Source organism: Myodes glareolus, chromosome 10 (genome assembly GCF_982192425.1).
Source record: "Myodes glareolus chromosome 10, mMyoGla1.1, whole genome shotgun sequence".
NCBI lineage: Eukaryota > Metazoa > Chordata > Mammalia > Rodentia > Cricetidae > Myodes > Myodes glareolus.
Window position 1 is genome coordinate 40,670,925 of NC_142035.1, and position 15,648 is coordinate 40,686,572.

The following is a 15,648-nucleotide window of genomic DNA, read 5'->3' on the forward strand; positions in this document are numbered from 1 at the left end:
ATCATTTTTTTTAACGATTACTCACAGCCAAGGGTCATATTTCCATGAAGATAAATTTTCATCTTGGACTTGCTGTGAGCTGATGTCAGTGCAAATCGGTGCCAGGACAGCTTCAAAATGCTGGTAAAGAGGAAGTTTCTGTACTTTATTTCTGTATTATATTGTCCTGTTTTCCTGTGAGGAGAGCCAGGAGAGACATGGAAGTGGGGCTCATTTTCCGCCTCTCTCATCCCCTGACAATGGATAAATGTCTTCACCCCTCTACCGCCCCTGTTGGCTAAGCTCCACTGTTGAAGTTGTAGATGCTAGCACCCTCCGAAGTATAGCTTTGCTCCTGCTGGGGTGACCTGGGCTTGGGGCTAGAGTGCTGCGCACGGAGTTGTACCTCCAAAGAAGGCCCACTCTGACTACAGCGATGTTTCCTTTTCATTATCATCCTGTTTGGCACTGAATGTGTGTCCTCTCTGTGTGTCCACTGCGAGCCAAGTGTCATAGCTCAAAGATAACATTTTTGCCCCGTCTTTCTTCCATTTCAGAATAGATTCAAGCTTTCTGTATGGGTAAGCTCCATTTGGAGTCTGAGGGGAATTCCAGAGCCAAGAATGTTCTGTTTGTGAAGTAATCCTAGTAACGTGTGGAATTTTCATCACTGAGATTTTTTTCCCCCTTGCAAAATCTAAATGTTGAAGAAAATGCAGGAAACTGGCAATTAGAATCAATTCCCCTCACAACAGCAGCAGGATACCAGTGAGAAAAATATGTTCTTCAACTGTTGTAATAATTGTTGGCAATAAAATCTGGGGAGTGCTCATGGGATGCTCCATTTGACTTGGAGATGCTGTTCTCCCACACAACGAGGTCATATTTCAAGGGCTGGTTCACATGGTATTTTGAATTCAGAGCCTGAATTGTGATTAAATGCATGGGATAAACAAAGATTCTAGGGTAAGCTTCACAACCCCCACTATGTAATGTTTTTTACTTGCAGCAGTTACATAACAAACATTGGCCATACGACATGGTAAGATAAACTGCATTCTTTAGTCATAAAGCCTTTGGTAAGCAGTAAGCTTTTTACACAAAAGGCTGAGTCTTCATAACTAGATACATTGGCTCCTACTTCCTTCTCCAGTTATTCAAAGACTCTACCTGGTGTTAGCAAGAACATGCTATCTGCCAGACACTGTTCTATGCCTATGGGTGCTGGAACCAAAAATGACCTACCGCAAGGGAAAAAGAAAGATAAGCAGAAAAAAGAAGAAAGAGAAAACAAAGTACAATTTAGAACTGCTATGAAGAAAATTTTAAGCCAAGAAAGTGATTCAGAAATGCCAAAGGAGGTATGGTAGCAGTTGTTGATGTTAGCTCTGAGAAAGCCTGGTAGTCAGGAACTGAGGCAGGGGATAAAGAGAGCTGTCCAGGTTTGCATAGAAGTCAAATCCCAAGCAGAGACCATAGCTAGTGTTAATTCCCTGAGCCATGCCAGATTTGCTTCAAATCAAATGAGAAATTACTTGTTGTCTCCTGCATAATAAGCAGGGAACAGACTCAGCAATACTGCAAGATGCATCATCTTTTAATTAAGTGCTTCTCCCTCATTGAGGGACTGCTCAATTTCCTTGCTTCTCATGGAGACAATCAGCAGTGCAGAATGCTGGGGAAAGTGATGTTTGCCCATTTCTGGTATGTTCTAATTTATGCACAAACCAAGATCTAGGAATGTTTGTAATGTATAATCTCTCAGTTAATATGTAAGCATGTGTTTTTATATGTATATTTTATGGTGCCTTTTGTAGTACCGAAGTCTGAAAACCTTTTATTGTGCAATAGAGCCTATATCAAGAGAACAGGATATATAGCCCAGTGGTTTGTTGCAAAGAAAGCAACCATGGAGCCACCCTTGATCAAAAAGAGAAGCCTGCCAGCCTCTCTTGTGGAACCTCTGGACACCACTGCCTCCTTCTCTGGGAAGTAAAAGCAGTTTTCTGAGTTTAAGTGGCAACCCCAGCCAAGCATGGTGGCTCTCACGTGTAATTCCTGCTCTTAGAAATCTGAAGTGAGAGGACTGCTATCCAAACCAACCTGGAAAAAGTGAGACTACATCACAAGAAAACAAGTAAACAAGTAAACAAACAGCACTTTCTTGCCCTACTTGCAATATCCATACCATTTGAAAACCGCAAGACAACTCATGGTCCATGTGGCCCTCTTTCTCTCCTCTTTACCCCTGCCCAGCTAAGGTATGATGCGTTCATTCTTCTGGAAGAATTCTCTATGTACAGTGAAATGCTTGTGTCTGGAACACAGTCCCTAACTATTCATACTGCATGTGCAGTTATTGATAGACACACTCAGTGTGTTAAGTATCTGTACAAGCTTTTCTTATAGAGACTTGTAGCTCAGAAACACAATGCAGGGCTCCATGACCCCTCTTGGAACCAGGTACAACCCAGAAACTTGCAGCTAGCAATCCAGTGAGGTCCCTGAAGCCTCTGTCTAAACTCTTTCTAAATGTAGACTGTTATCAGTTTCCCACCCCTTTTCACTTCCCCTCCCACCTTTTCCTCCTGTGGACAAAATAGACTGCTACGGATTGGTGATAAGAATCAGTGTCCCCTGAAAGACTTGTCAAGACCACCACCATGAGAAGCCTTCAGCGCATACCAGGCCACATTACCCTGCAGTGTAAAGGGACTACCTCTCAGAGAGGCTCCGCTCATGCCTACCAACCCCCTTCTATTTTTCATGCATGGAAGGGGTTTACCTCCAGTGTCACTGAAGGCTGGCGTCCTCCCTCCAGGGTGACTGGGAATATGGGGAATTTATAAGATATGAATTAAAAGTATGGGCAGTAGGATAATGGGCCACATCTCTAGTTAATAACTCCATCTGTTTATGCAGTGGGTGGCTTGAAGCAGAATTTAGCTCTCCTGAATCCTTTCTTTTAAACAGTTAACCAATTAAACTAATTAAAGTGATCAATTAATTAATCCATATAACTTTATGACTTTCTCTGCATGGTGATAAATAATATGAAGGTATAAACACAATTTTCCCTTCTAGTTACAAAAGGTTAATCAAGGCACAAACGTCTGTATTTCCTAGCTTTTTCCAATATTCTTACTAAGTCTCTATTTATATATGCTAATGTTCAATACTCATTTGCTAATAAAGATGTTTACAAGTGAGTCAGAAATTCATAACATGGTATAATTAAACTTCATGTTGTAATTATACTTAGACGTTAACTGCATGCTTTGAATACCCATCAGTATATTATTAATCCACATCATTGCCTTCAACAACAACCAAACATCAAATGACCTACCAAACAAAATGACGTGGGGGCATTTTCTAAGGTATTCTTCACTTTTGTGGGGATTCTATGAGTTAGCCCTTGAATTTTCTTGCTGTGTTTGAGATCAGATGCTGAGTTACATCGGTAGACCACCGCAGTTACAGGAAAACCAAGTCACACATTTTGCAAAAATGGTTTGTATTACAGCATGTATGATATAATCCTTATTAGATAATGATGCTAGAACACTGCAAATACCATTCTATGCGGGCTCTTGGTGATCTGAACAGAAGGCAAAGCCCGTGACAGCACACTTTCAAAACACCGACTTGACATTTTTCACATGAAAGTGTTCAGTGTTTGGGTATTTCTTTTTAACAAATGTCTGTATTTTTTTAAATAGGAAAAGGAAGTAAGAGACACACAGAGCTAATCAAGAAAAGAGAGACTTTCTTCCAGGGTCCAGTGAATCCTGACTGATCTTACGAAGCTGCATAAGGATTCTGTAAGGTGGTATAGTTCCCAAGTTAGAAGTTTTTAGGTTGCTGCCTGGTGTAGGAAAAAAAGTGTGCTAGAGAGGATGGGGAGGGAGTGAAGGTAAATTGCTCTTTGTTTCCTGTAGCCTTTCATGGGAAAGTGAATTCAAGGTATGGGATTCCTGTCTTTTAAGCACCAGTCTCGCTGACATAACGTTTCCCAAGTGGATTTCAAAGACTGGCCTGTGCTTTTCCTCTCTTGGCTCTCATGGAAATTAACTGTGCTCTTGCCAGTCTGTGCTTTGAGAAAAGCACCTCTCTTTATTTTTGTGGGAACCTGCATCCCATAATAACAGTGGATCTCAGGGAGAGCAACATGAAAGCAAATTAACCCTTTAAATTACAGGGAGGAGATAGTATTAAAACCCAGGCCAGGTTGAAGTGACATCCCTTCATGTTCATCCCGTTCATTCATTTCATAAGGTAAAGAACTTTTAAGACAATGAAATATTTGTCGGGAGGTGAAACCGTGGGGGATCTGACCGCCCTCCTACCCAGGGATTCAGTTTCTCCTTGTAGCTGTCACTGGACAGAACAAGGTTGAGGCAAAGGATATGGAAAAAGTTCTACCAATTAAGGAATAAAATTATTAGCCATGGGAAAAGAAAAGAAATTAAGTTCTGCAGAGTCCTTTGCTGCCCTAGAAGTTTCTTACATTCTCAGTGAGGAAAATCAAGGTCTAGGGAAGTTAGAACCACTTTGTGTGGTTCTGTCTGAATAAAGAGCAAAGCTTCAAACAGAGAGTTCTCTGCCCTCTCTGATTCCTGAACTAAAGAAACTGTTTCCCACACAGAAGGCGCTATGCTAATTTGCAGGTGGATGAGCTCGTTGAAATTGTGCCCAACATGAGCTGTTGCATAAATGAAGGAACGTATCTATACCGCCTAAATCCATGGACTCCAACGAAAAGTCAAAAATATTTCTAACAGCAGTGTGCTGTGCTTCAGAGGTACGCATACAGTAGATTTGATGTGCGTGAAAATCTCTGGTCAAGACACATGCTCTAGACTCTCTCATCTTTGAGATCTGTCTTGATCAGGTATATCTTTTGAAAGTTCAGAAAACTTGGTTTCTTCCAAATCAATCAAAGCAGCTAAAAGGGACTTCCAATAATGCCAGGTTTCTAGTCTAGTCTTGTGACGTTTCCCAAGAGCTTTCAGTACACCTCCTCTCAATAAAGCTGAGCAAGGAGACTGCGGGTGTAAGGTGCTTTCTGTGGGAAGAAAAGCTAAATGTGAGTCAAGGCAATGTTAGGTACTTCAACTCCACACACACACACACACGCACACACACACACACACACACACACACACACACACACACACTCGTGCAAACATGCATATGTACACCCACATGCACAGTGATTCTATGGCTCAGAAGTATTAGGGAACGTAGTGGAGAATATGTTCTATAATACTTGGACCCTTTGTTGACTCCAGTGTGGTTCTCTCTCTCTGGAGTCTCTACTAGCACTTGTTATCTTTGCCCTAGGTGATAAATGGAGATGAAACTGCTCAGCGAGTAAGTAAGGAAAATGCACACCTGTAAACATATGTGTATATAAACAAGCACATGGAAGCAACAGAAAACACAGAGAGTGATGTTCGAAATTATTTTACTACTGTCTTCGCAGAGTGTTTTTTTTGTTAAATTTGAATTTGAATTCTTTCCCATCTTCCTATACTTTCTATTCTTCCTTAAGAGAAGAGAACATAGAGTTCTTTTTTTTATTAACTTGGGTCTAGGAGTGGAGGAATTATAAGAAGATGTGAGAGTCTACTTCATAGATCAAGATCTACTAGGCCATATGCCTACTGTATATCCGGGATGTTAGATCGCCCACACAGAGGAACTCAAGATCAACATGACCTGTCTGTTGGTTACTGTGGGGATGTGATGACTATAGAGTTTGATACCATCTCAGAAAAGCAAAGACTAGAACTGTCTCGACAGGGATAGCGGTCATTTTTTTCCCTATCCATGATGGACAGGTCATCTCCCCTTCTCTGCTATCTTCTGATTTGAGTGACTCTTCTAAAATGTTCCTATCATGGTCACTTTCCCAGGAGATCAAAAGAGCATGGTGGTCTATTTATTTTGATAAATCTGTCAGTAGGGCAATAAAAGAGATTGTCAGTACTGGGGATTTTCTTCTCAGTAAGGACCTTACTCTTTATTACAGATTCCAGTACTTTGGTTTTCAGAACAAGCTTTTCTCAGCTGTTTTTTTTTTCTCTTTAAATCTCACAGAGCAATTTCCCATGGAAATCAAGAATTTTAAAGATGAGTATAAGAATGAGGATAGAAGGATGATTTTATTTTGGCTTGCATGTCAGACTTCTGTAGGAAAGACTATTCTAAGCTCTTCCCACAATCTCTCCTAATCTCTTACAGTCATGTTGATTAAATACAACCTAGACTAGATGTTGCTTGGAATGTAATTGCAGCTTCAAATCCCTGGGAACAAGAATTCTTTTAACTGTGCTGAGAAAATCACTTGCGATGGATTTTAGGTAAACTACTTTGATGTGGTGGTGGTGGGCTCCTGCCTCTGCCTTACCTCTTGAGAGGGATGAAGGACCCAGGTTCAGTGCATGAGTCATAGTTGAATGTGGGGAAGCAAATGATGGAAGCTAAACTGGGCCAGATAAGCCAGGGAAGGTGTGCCCATCCTCTCATGTGCACACAAGCAACCCTCCTCAAGGCATAGGAACTGTGTTCTGGAAACAGCGTTCTAATAGATGAACCTCCCTTCTAACAGATGCACTTAAAGGGGTAGAACAGTCTTCCACCTTAGTACTGAGTCAACCGTTGTCCAACTGTGGGTAGTGGAAGAGCTGATAAAAAATAATTAAAAAATCGAAATATTAGGGATAAGTGTAATATAATGATGAACTTTTTTTTATGAAGGCATTCAGGAAAGCAGATTGCTCCAAAATTATATACTCTGTATTGTTTTGCTTGAATACATCTGAGGAACAATTCTGAATTTTAAATATATGATAAAAATTATCTTCCTGTACACATCACACATATAGATATGGTTATAAATATAGATGTAGATACTTAGTTTTCAAACAATGTCAAATAAACTTCTTTGAGCTGTGAGTTTATTTCAGTGGTAGAGCACACACCTAGCATGCACATGGCTGAGTATTCAGTCCTCAGCAAAGGAAGTAGAGTTATACAACGAATAATTGAACCCAAACTCCTGTCAACATTTTTAAAGCATTTACAATTATGTTTTCTGAGAAAAAGCAGTGAGGCAACTACATTAGGGTTTCATAGGAGATAGACTCTTATTATATATCATCATAAAAACTTGTAATATTAGTGATATTTGAAAGGAGAAATCACTGATTTTAGGTCAACTTAAATGTTTGGCATTATTTACCTCTATTTTCTGAATAATACAAAGATAGATTAAACAGTATAAACGTAACTTGAAATTTAAAAAAAAATAAAACAACATATAAATTCTTTGATTTCTATAATCTGCTTCCCTTATATTAATATATATGTTCTTGATAACTATTTAGAGATGTGTGCATGTATGTGTGTGTGTATATGTGTAACAAAGCTTCCCTCTAGAAATATCATTTACTTTCATTCTGATGTATTCAAATTATTTTCCCCATGATGGGCAAGCTTTTCTGTATGTTTTATGATATAAAAAGAGATCACCTGACCCAGTGGTTCCTAAAACTTGGCTACATATCAAAATCATCTGAGACATTTCAGAGCATTTACAATCTATACCCCATGCCCAAAGGTTTTAATTTTTGGCCTAAATTTGGTGTGGTCTTCAGAATTTTTAAAGAGACTATGGCAACCCAGTATGTACAAAGACTTGGTGCAATATACCTAGACTCTTTGGGTTTTACATGTGTGGCTGGGGCTGAAAGCCCTTGAAGGTGTGAGACAGTCATCAGCTTTCCACAACAGGTTTGGGAGAACTCTAGCTTTCTGTGACCCTTGAGTGGCATCAGATGGGCCTCTCTGATAATATTGCTTTGGGATAAACATGTAAACCACATTGGTTGAGTGAACAGTGATGGTCTTAATGAATGAATCTATCAATCTATCAACCCAGATTCAAGACTGCTGGTTCAGATCCATCTCTACCACCCACTGATTATGAATCAGTGCTCATCACTTACCTCACCAGGGCTCAGTTTCCCCCTCTGTGAAAATTGGTTCACCAGATCCCCAGTAAGATGCCTTATATATCAAATTCTAGGACCCTATGGCCAGGAAAATCTCTGAGATCCCATATAATTTTAGGATTCCATGAGTCAAAGGGAGCAGATGATCTTATCTCACTCACTCAAGACTGCACTATGGGGGGGGGGGATACTTAATTGGTCTAATTTTACAATGAATCATCATTAAGCCTCTAGGCACTGTAGCTGTAGACTGTGATTCTTCTCTCTAGTGGTTAAGACTCATTTTCCTCCTAAAAGCTTTATAAAATATTATCTTCCTTACTGCTGTGCTTATAGACAGCAGAGCCTCAGACAGACTGATTCATAGCTACTGTTTTTCAGACTCATAACTACAGATGACCATCAACACAGGCCTTTCTTGCCTTCAGCTTGCTTTCTGCCAGCAGCAGACTGTCTGGACCTTGCCCGGACTGTCTCTGGGCATTAATGAATGCTGCATTCTCTTGTTCACTGGATACCAGAATGACTAACCCAGAGAATATTTGGGCAGCCTGCAGTCGGTGTCTTCTCATTCCATCTATCCTTTTTTTTCATGTATCTTGGATGTAAGGCTAGCACATGAAATGCAGCATGACCAAAAGAATTCACTCTCAATGAGAAGCGTGAATGTTCAGAGGCTCCTGAGCACTGTCCGTGGAGTCGTGGCTCCCGAATGGAGTGATTCAGAAATCTGTGCTTTATTGAAATCAGTTTGCTAATATATGCTTGCCAATCTCTCGAATACCTGTATGTTAAAATGGTTCTTGAGAGAAGGAAAAATTACTTCAGATGTTTTATGTCATCTACTGATAGGTCATGAGATCATTTTATCCTGCAGACTATTTTATTTTGTTAGTAAACTTTTATTGGCAGCAGTTCATTACATCATTTATCTACAGAAGTTTTCTTAGTAAAAGAGTGCCAATGACACAGATTGTTTGAAGTGAGGAGCCTACTGTATTTGCAATCACACACATTGACATAAGCGCCACTCAACCAATTTTTTTCTTCTTCTCTGCCCCTTCCTTCTTTCCTTCATTTCTTCTTTACTCCTCATCTTGTCCTTAATCAATTCATATATATTCAATTATCAAAGCAATAAAATGAATACTGGGAGAAATACTAAAAAAAAACAAAAAAATCTCATTTCCAAACATTCCTGAACATCAGCAATCATCTCATTGCAATCATTTATCTTCTGAGCCATTTAGAAGCTTCCCTCCTACACATACTTTGCACATAGCCTTAAGGAAGAAAAAGAAATATGTTAAGGGCCTTCTCATGGGCTTCATCTCAGGAAACCACTCACACACTCATGGAAATTATAGATCTATTCAACCTCAAACCAAGAGGGACCATTATTTCTAGCTCATCATCTCTAGTGAATACTGTAAAACTACAGTTGCTGATAAACCAAATTCCACAGTATGCCTATTGAGTTATTTTTATGATGCCTATGAACATATACATTATACATATGTAGCTATATATTTAGCTGATTAAATACATGATGAGTTATGTTTGTGATACATATATATTGAACATATACATTTAAATAGCCTAATACATAAATATTTGTAATGGATTTCTAGGTTACTTTTACAATTTGTTGTTTATAACAATTACTGACTGAAAGTATTATCTATGTTTGTATTCTTGGTGGGGACAAAACAAATGAATTGCAATCAAAGTTTTGCCTGAAATTACTTTATGTAAGTAAAAAGAGAAAACTCTCATATGAATTAAGTATCTACAGTTATCAAGTGCAATTTTATTCAATGATTTTAATCCTGTTTGCATGTCTTAATGCTGAGATACTCATAGGAAATTGAATGTGACTAATTTTGATATACAGTAAACATTTTCCCCCATATAGTAGCAACTCTGAAGCCTACAAGTTTGAAAAGCAGAAATCAGAATTAACTATGCATTACTAATAGTTGTAGACCACTTTAAGCAGTGATTCATCACCAAGGAATGCAGTCATGGAACATGTTTGTTATTCATCTAACAGTGAACACAATGGATGATTAAGCACAGTGCAAAAAACCATAATAATTATTATTAGCAAGTAATAATAATTACAACTCTGGAGAACTGCTTCTCTACTGTTTGTGTGTAAATAAATTTAAGACTTTATTTTTGCTCATCTGCAGAGAATTGATTCTTTTGCTTTTCTAAATTATTCTATATTAAGATTTTAGACACTAGCAGCAGAGCAAATACCATTGCTTATGAAAAGTGGCTGGAAAACGCAAACCCCACTGTACAAATTTTATTGCCATATTTCATTAGAGTGAACACATGATAGAAGATTAATTAGATTTAAGATAGGAGAGTCCAACTTAATTTTGCCCCATTACTCAACATGCCTGGAAATTATACTTGGTGTGTGGGATTCTTCCCTGAGGGGAATGGCCACAGAGCCTCCTCCCCATGCGGGTGAGGATCTGGAGAGAGATGTGTTTGTCTCCTTGTACTCATCCTGTTCTGTACATGCAGAGACCTATTTGTGCCAGAACAGCTCCTTGTTGCCAGTGGGAGTTCTCTTCTGGCATAAGGTTACCAAAATGAGGACTGGGCCTCTATGTTTAAGATATGTTGGCATGAAGTTCCAGCTTTGATTGGAAAAATCTGGGTGGATTCCATACCAATGCTTCTGGGAAGAGAGAGGACCCACTACAACCATGCATATGCAAGTCGATTTTCCTCAATGTAAATCAACTGTAGTTTAATCAATAAAAAAAGTGTAAAGGGGATTTCCTGGGCTGAGTCTTCAAGCATTACAGAGGAGGCTTCAAGTCCTTGTTCTCTGAGGAGGGTTTCCTAGCTCCAGAAAAGTCTTCCCTTTTCTTTATTGAAAAGTTTTAATCACTTACTGATTAACTCTTCCCTAGCCTTTTTCGGGCAGTAACTTAATAGAACACATTATCTGGGCCACAGAATTTAATAGTAACACTCTACAATTCCCTGTTTTCCAGTGTTCAGACTCTGAAGGACATGCATAAAACTGTGGGGAACTAAACTCTTAGCTGTGTGTCCTATCATCAAAAGTGGGCCTAAGCACTTGGAAAAGTGACCTGTGCATTCCCTGGCCTGTTCTCAGTGTGTGTCACTATTAGCCTGTCTCCCACAGCAGAGCACAGCTTCTGAGATCTAGAAGAATCTTCCTCAGTAATTTGTTTGTTCCATGTGCTTTAATTTAGGTCCTGATTTCCTTTTCTTTCCAATGACCTGAAGTCCTCCTGACCCATATTAATGCCTTCACCCACATGTGGTTTCTAGGAATCCAAGTCACCATAAATTTGAGGGACAGGGACTGTATCACGTTTATCTATTGTTTACAAAGTTTCCTATAGTTTCAAGAACATTAAAGTTTAAAATAGTCAGCGTAAACTGATTGCAAAATCATATCCACAGCATCATCACAAAAACCAGTGGAGCTTAGAACTAAGACTATAAACAGGACTCTGGTACCACATAGATTTGCCCACCAATCCCATTAAACATATGTGGACTGTGCACATAGTTCCAGGGTCCCAGGGTAACAGTAATTCTGCCTATTGAGATATGGAGCACACTCTCCCACCCACGCTGTCTGTGTATTTGCATGGATATGTATCCAGGTCTGTGTATAATATGGATATGTGAATATAGTATTGTATCATGTGCCTTCCTCATTACTATGACAAAATATCTGATGAGAAGCAGCTTAAGGGAGGAAGAGTTCACCTGGGTTCATGATTTGAGTGTGTAATCAAGGGCAGAGTAAGTATGGCAACAGAAGTGTGAGGCAGCTGGTTATAGTGCACCCAGAGTTAGGAAACAGAAGGAGACGAGTTCTGGGGTTTGGTTCACTTTCTCCTCTTTTACTCTTTATTCGGTCTCAGATCCCATCCCATGAGATCCCATGGAAATGCATTTTCTAAATCAGTCCAAAATCAAAGTTCACCACTGTACATGTACGTTCATGTACACCACACACACACACACACACACACACACACACACACACACACACACACACACGATGAAAGTTTGGGTCACAGCACCTACATCAGGTGGCTCAAAAGTGCATATAACTGTAGCTACAGCTCAATACGTGTGTGTGTGTGTATGTGTGTGTGTGTGTGTATGTGTGTGTGTGTGTGTGTGAGTGTTCCTTAGTTGAACAACACTAGTCCACATCAAGAGTACATCTATTAAGAGCACATGAATATTATAAGATATTTTTGGTTTTCTTTTTTCTCTTAGAATAAGTTGTATTTTTTAAAGAACCATTGCCCTCTTTTGGTGGCCTTTTTTGCTTACTCAGTTATGTTTTTTCAAGATTTATTTTTATTTTAAGTGCCTGAATTCTTTGCCTTATATGTGTATGCACACCATGTTCACAGAAGCCAGAAGGGGGTCTCATATCCCCTGGAACTGGAGTTATGTACAGTTGTGAGCTCTTATGTGGACTCTGGGAACAGAACCTAGGTCTTCTGCAAGAGCAGCAAGACTTCCCAAACATGAATCTGTCTCTGCAGTCCCTTTTTATTTTAAGACTTATTTTTTATTGTTTTTAAATCCTCTGTGTGTGTGTGTGTGTGTGCATGAGTACATGTGTGTGTGTGTCTGTGTGTATATACATACATCGGTGTTGTTGAGCTGCAACTACAGTTATAGCCAATTTTGAGCCACCTGATGTAGGTGCTCTGACCCAAACTTCCATCCTGTGGAAAAGGAGTATACACTCTTAAGCAATGAACCATTTCTCTAGCACTGTTTTTACTTTTCTTTAATTTGAAGTGAGACCTTGATAAATTACCAAGGTCTCCCTCAACCTTACATTTTGGCCCAAGCTGATCTTGAGCTCTTAGTGTTCCTTCTGCCTCAACGTCATAAGCTTCAAGCATACTGAGGACACAAGCGTGTGTCATTATACCTTTCTCTTAAGAGTTCTAAAATTAAATATAATCCTTGATTTTATTCATTAAATCTTAAACAATGTCTATTAGTGTGTGCTTGTCTTTCTTTCCTACAGTTATTTATGCTTCTGTTTTTGTCCCCCATACTTTGTATTATTAATTAGGCAGATTTTTATAAATCTTATCTATCTATTCAAGGAACCAAATTTGGTTGACCTTGATATCCTGTATCTTCTTGTCCTTTCTTCCTTGTGAAATAATTTAATCATTGTAATGGATGGCTACTTTCTGAATTTTCAGCCTTGATTTTTGTCTTTACTATTTTTTTTTCCTGAAACTCAAACAACTATCACAGGCTTAAGTTAAAAGTCTAAATTATTTTGGGTTACATATTTTAAAGATTTTGAGAGAAGGGTGCTAACTCCTGCACTAGTGTTCTGTACTCACTTTCTTGCACTACTGTTCTGAGCTAACTCTCCTGCCCTAGTCTTCCATGTAAAGGCTCCTGCACTAGTGTTCTGTGCTCACTTTCCTGCACTAGTATTCTGAGTTAACTCTACTCTACTACTTTACTTTTGCCTTTTCTTCTGTCTCTTTATTATCGTCTCTTATTACTTATATCTCCCTGTGCTTCTTTAACTGCTGGATTACATGGTTTGAATATGCACCATTAGATGCATAACTATTCTTGATCAGATCTTCTTCTGAGTTTAAGTTATTATTTTTATGACATACTGACTTTATCATGTCTTCTTCATTATATCTATTATTTTAATATAGCTATGATATCCCTTACCAAGGACATTGGTTGCGTTTGTCTTTATTACCGAATTTCTGATAGCAGCAACTAATAGGATGGAGAATTTATTTTGGTTCATGGTTTAAGGGGAGACAGTCCATTACTGTGGCAGGGGGCAATGCTCTTGTAACCTGTAAAGATTTGTCACTTGTATTGGGTTAATAAACGCTGACTGGCCAGTAGCCAAGCATGAAGTATAGGCAGGGCTACCAGAATAGGAGAATTCTGGGAAGAAGAAAGGCTCAGTCTGTATTCATCACCCAGATGCAACAGGTACCAAGCCAGGTGTCCAACACAGGCAATAATTATGGGTTAATTTGAGATGTAAGAGTTAGCCATCAATATGCATTAGTATTGGGTAGTGTTGTAATTAATATATTTTCTGTGTGATTATTTAGGTCTGAACAGTTGGGAAACAAATAAGCGGCCTCTGCCTACAGTCCATTATTATGGAGAAGAAACAGTAGCTAGGGTTCTGTCCATAATGCCTCAAGCTGCAGTGAATCTTCTGAAACCCCTGTGCATGAACAAGCAAAAACTGAGATGATAACTATCAGTACCTGTTCCTAATGACTAATTTTTTTTTCTATCTTCTTCATCTTCTGAAGGTTCCAAAACCTCCACCATCAATTTGGGACCAAGTGTTCAAGCACATGACTAATGGGGGACATTTCAAACTATAACACTCTACTTTTCTTTCATATTGCATATGTACCCATATACACAAATGTTTTTGATATCAGATACACAACTACAAAAGATGTCATTCTTATTATAAAGCAACATCATTGCACCTTGGTATAGTTAATATTGCTGTTGCATTAGAGTCTACAATCACCTAGGGAGCAGGCGTCCAGTCATTGCTATGAGGGATCATCATGGTTAAGATAATTGAGACAGGAAGATCTGTCACTGTAAGTGGCATTCCCTTGGTTGGGGTACTGTTCTGAATAAAAGTGTAAAAGCAAGTTGAGCATCTTGGTCTATTTCTTGAACAGAATGAAGCCAGCTGCGCCTGTCATCAGGAGTTTACCACCATGGAGGACCCTTGGACTGTGATCCAAAATAAACCCTTCCTTCCCTAAGTGGTTGTGGTCAGGTATTTTGTTGGAAGAATAAGACAAGTAGTTGAGATAATTATCCTCCAGGAATTATATATCAGATTTCATTAAAAACTTTCATTTATTCCAAGCTGATATTTCTTAATTTTAATTTTAATATTTTAATTTTAAGGAATTTTATTCCTTAAGTTTAATATACTTACATTTAGGTAGCATATATACATTTAAAATATAATATGTTTTAAAATATTTTTTCCTCCTACCCTCTTGGGTTTTTTGTGCACACTTTCAGTTCTATTAGCTTTTATTTTAATTCCACTTATAGTACTGTGGAAATATACCCTAGAGATAAAACATTAACACTTATTAAAGTATAAATTAGGTCAACAACTCAGTAGCCATTTAGAAAGTATAAAATAATTAAAACATTTTCTTTCCTTTGTTCATATTCCAATTTGACCTTTTAAAGTTTGATAATTGATTTCTATTTGTACTTATTGCCTATTAATATGCTTAATCACAACTATTTGGTATATTTTGTTGGATTTACCCTCATAATGACCTAGATTTTTTAGTTATTGTTTATCCCCTGGGCCATTTTTTTTAAAAAAAAATCTTTTATGTAGGCTTAATTGGCTTCCGCCTTTAGTGTGGATTCACTGATGACAACTGCATTAGTTTTTGTTAGAAAAATGCATTTAACCTCTTCTTCACATTGTCTGATAGGTCTAGAATTTCATGGCAAGAGCCATCTTTTTGAGTATAGTAAAGGCTTGTCATTCCTCTGCTATAAATTCATTGGCACCATGAAGTTATTTGTCAGACTTTTAAAAATAATT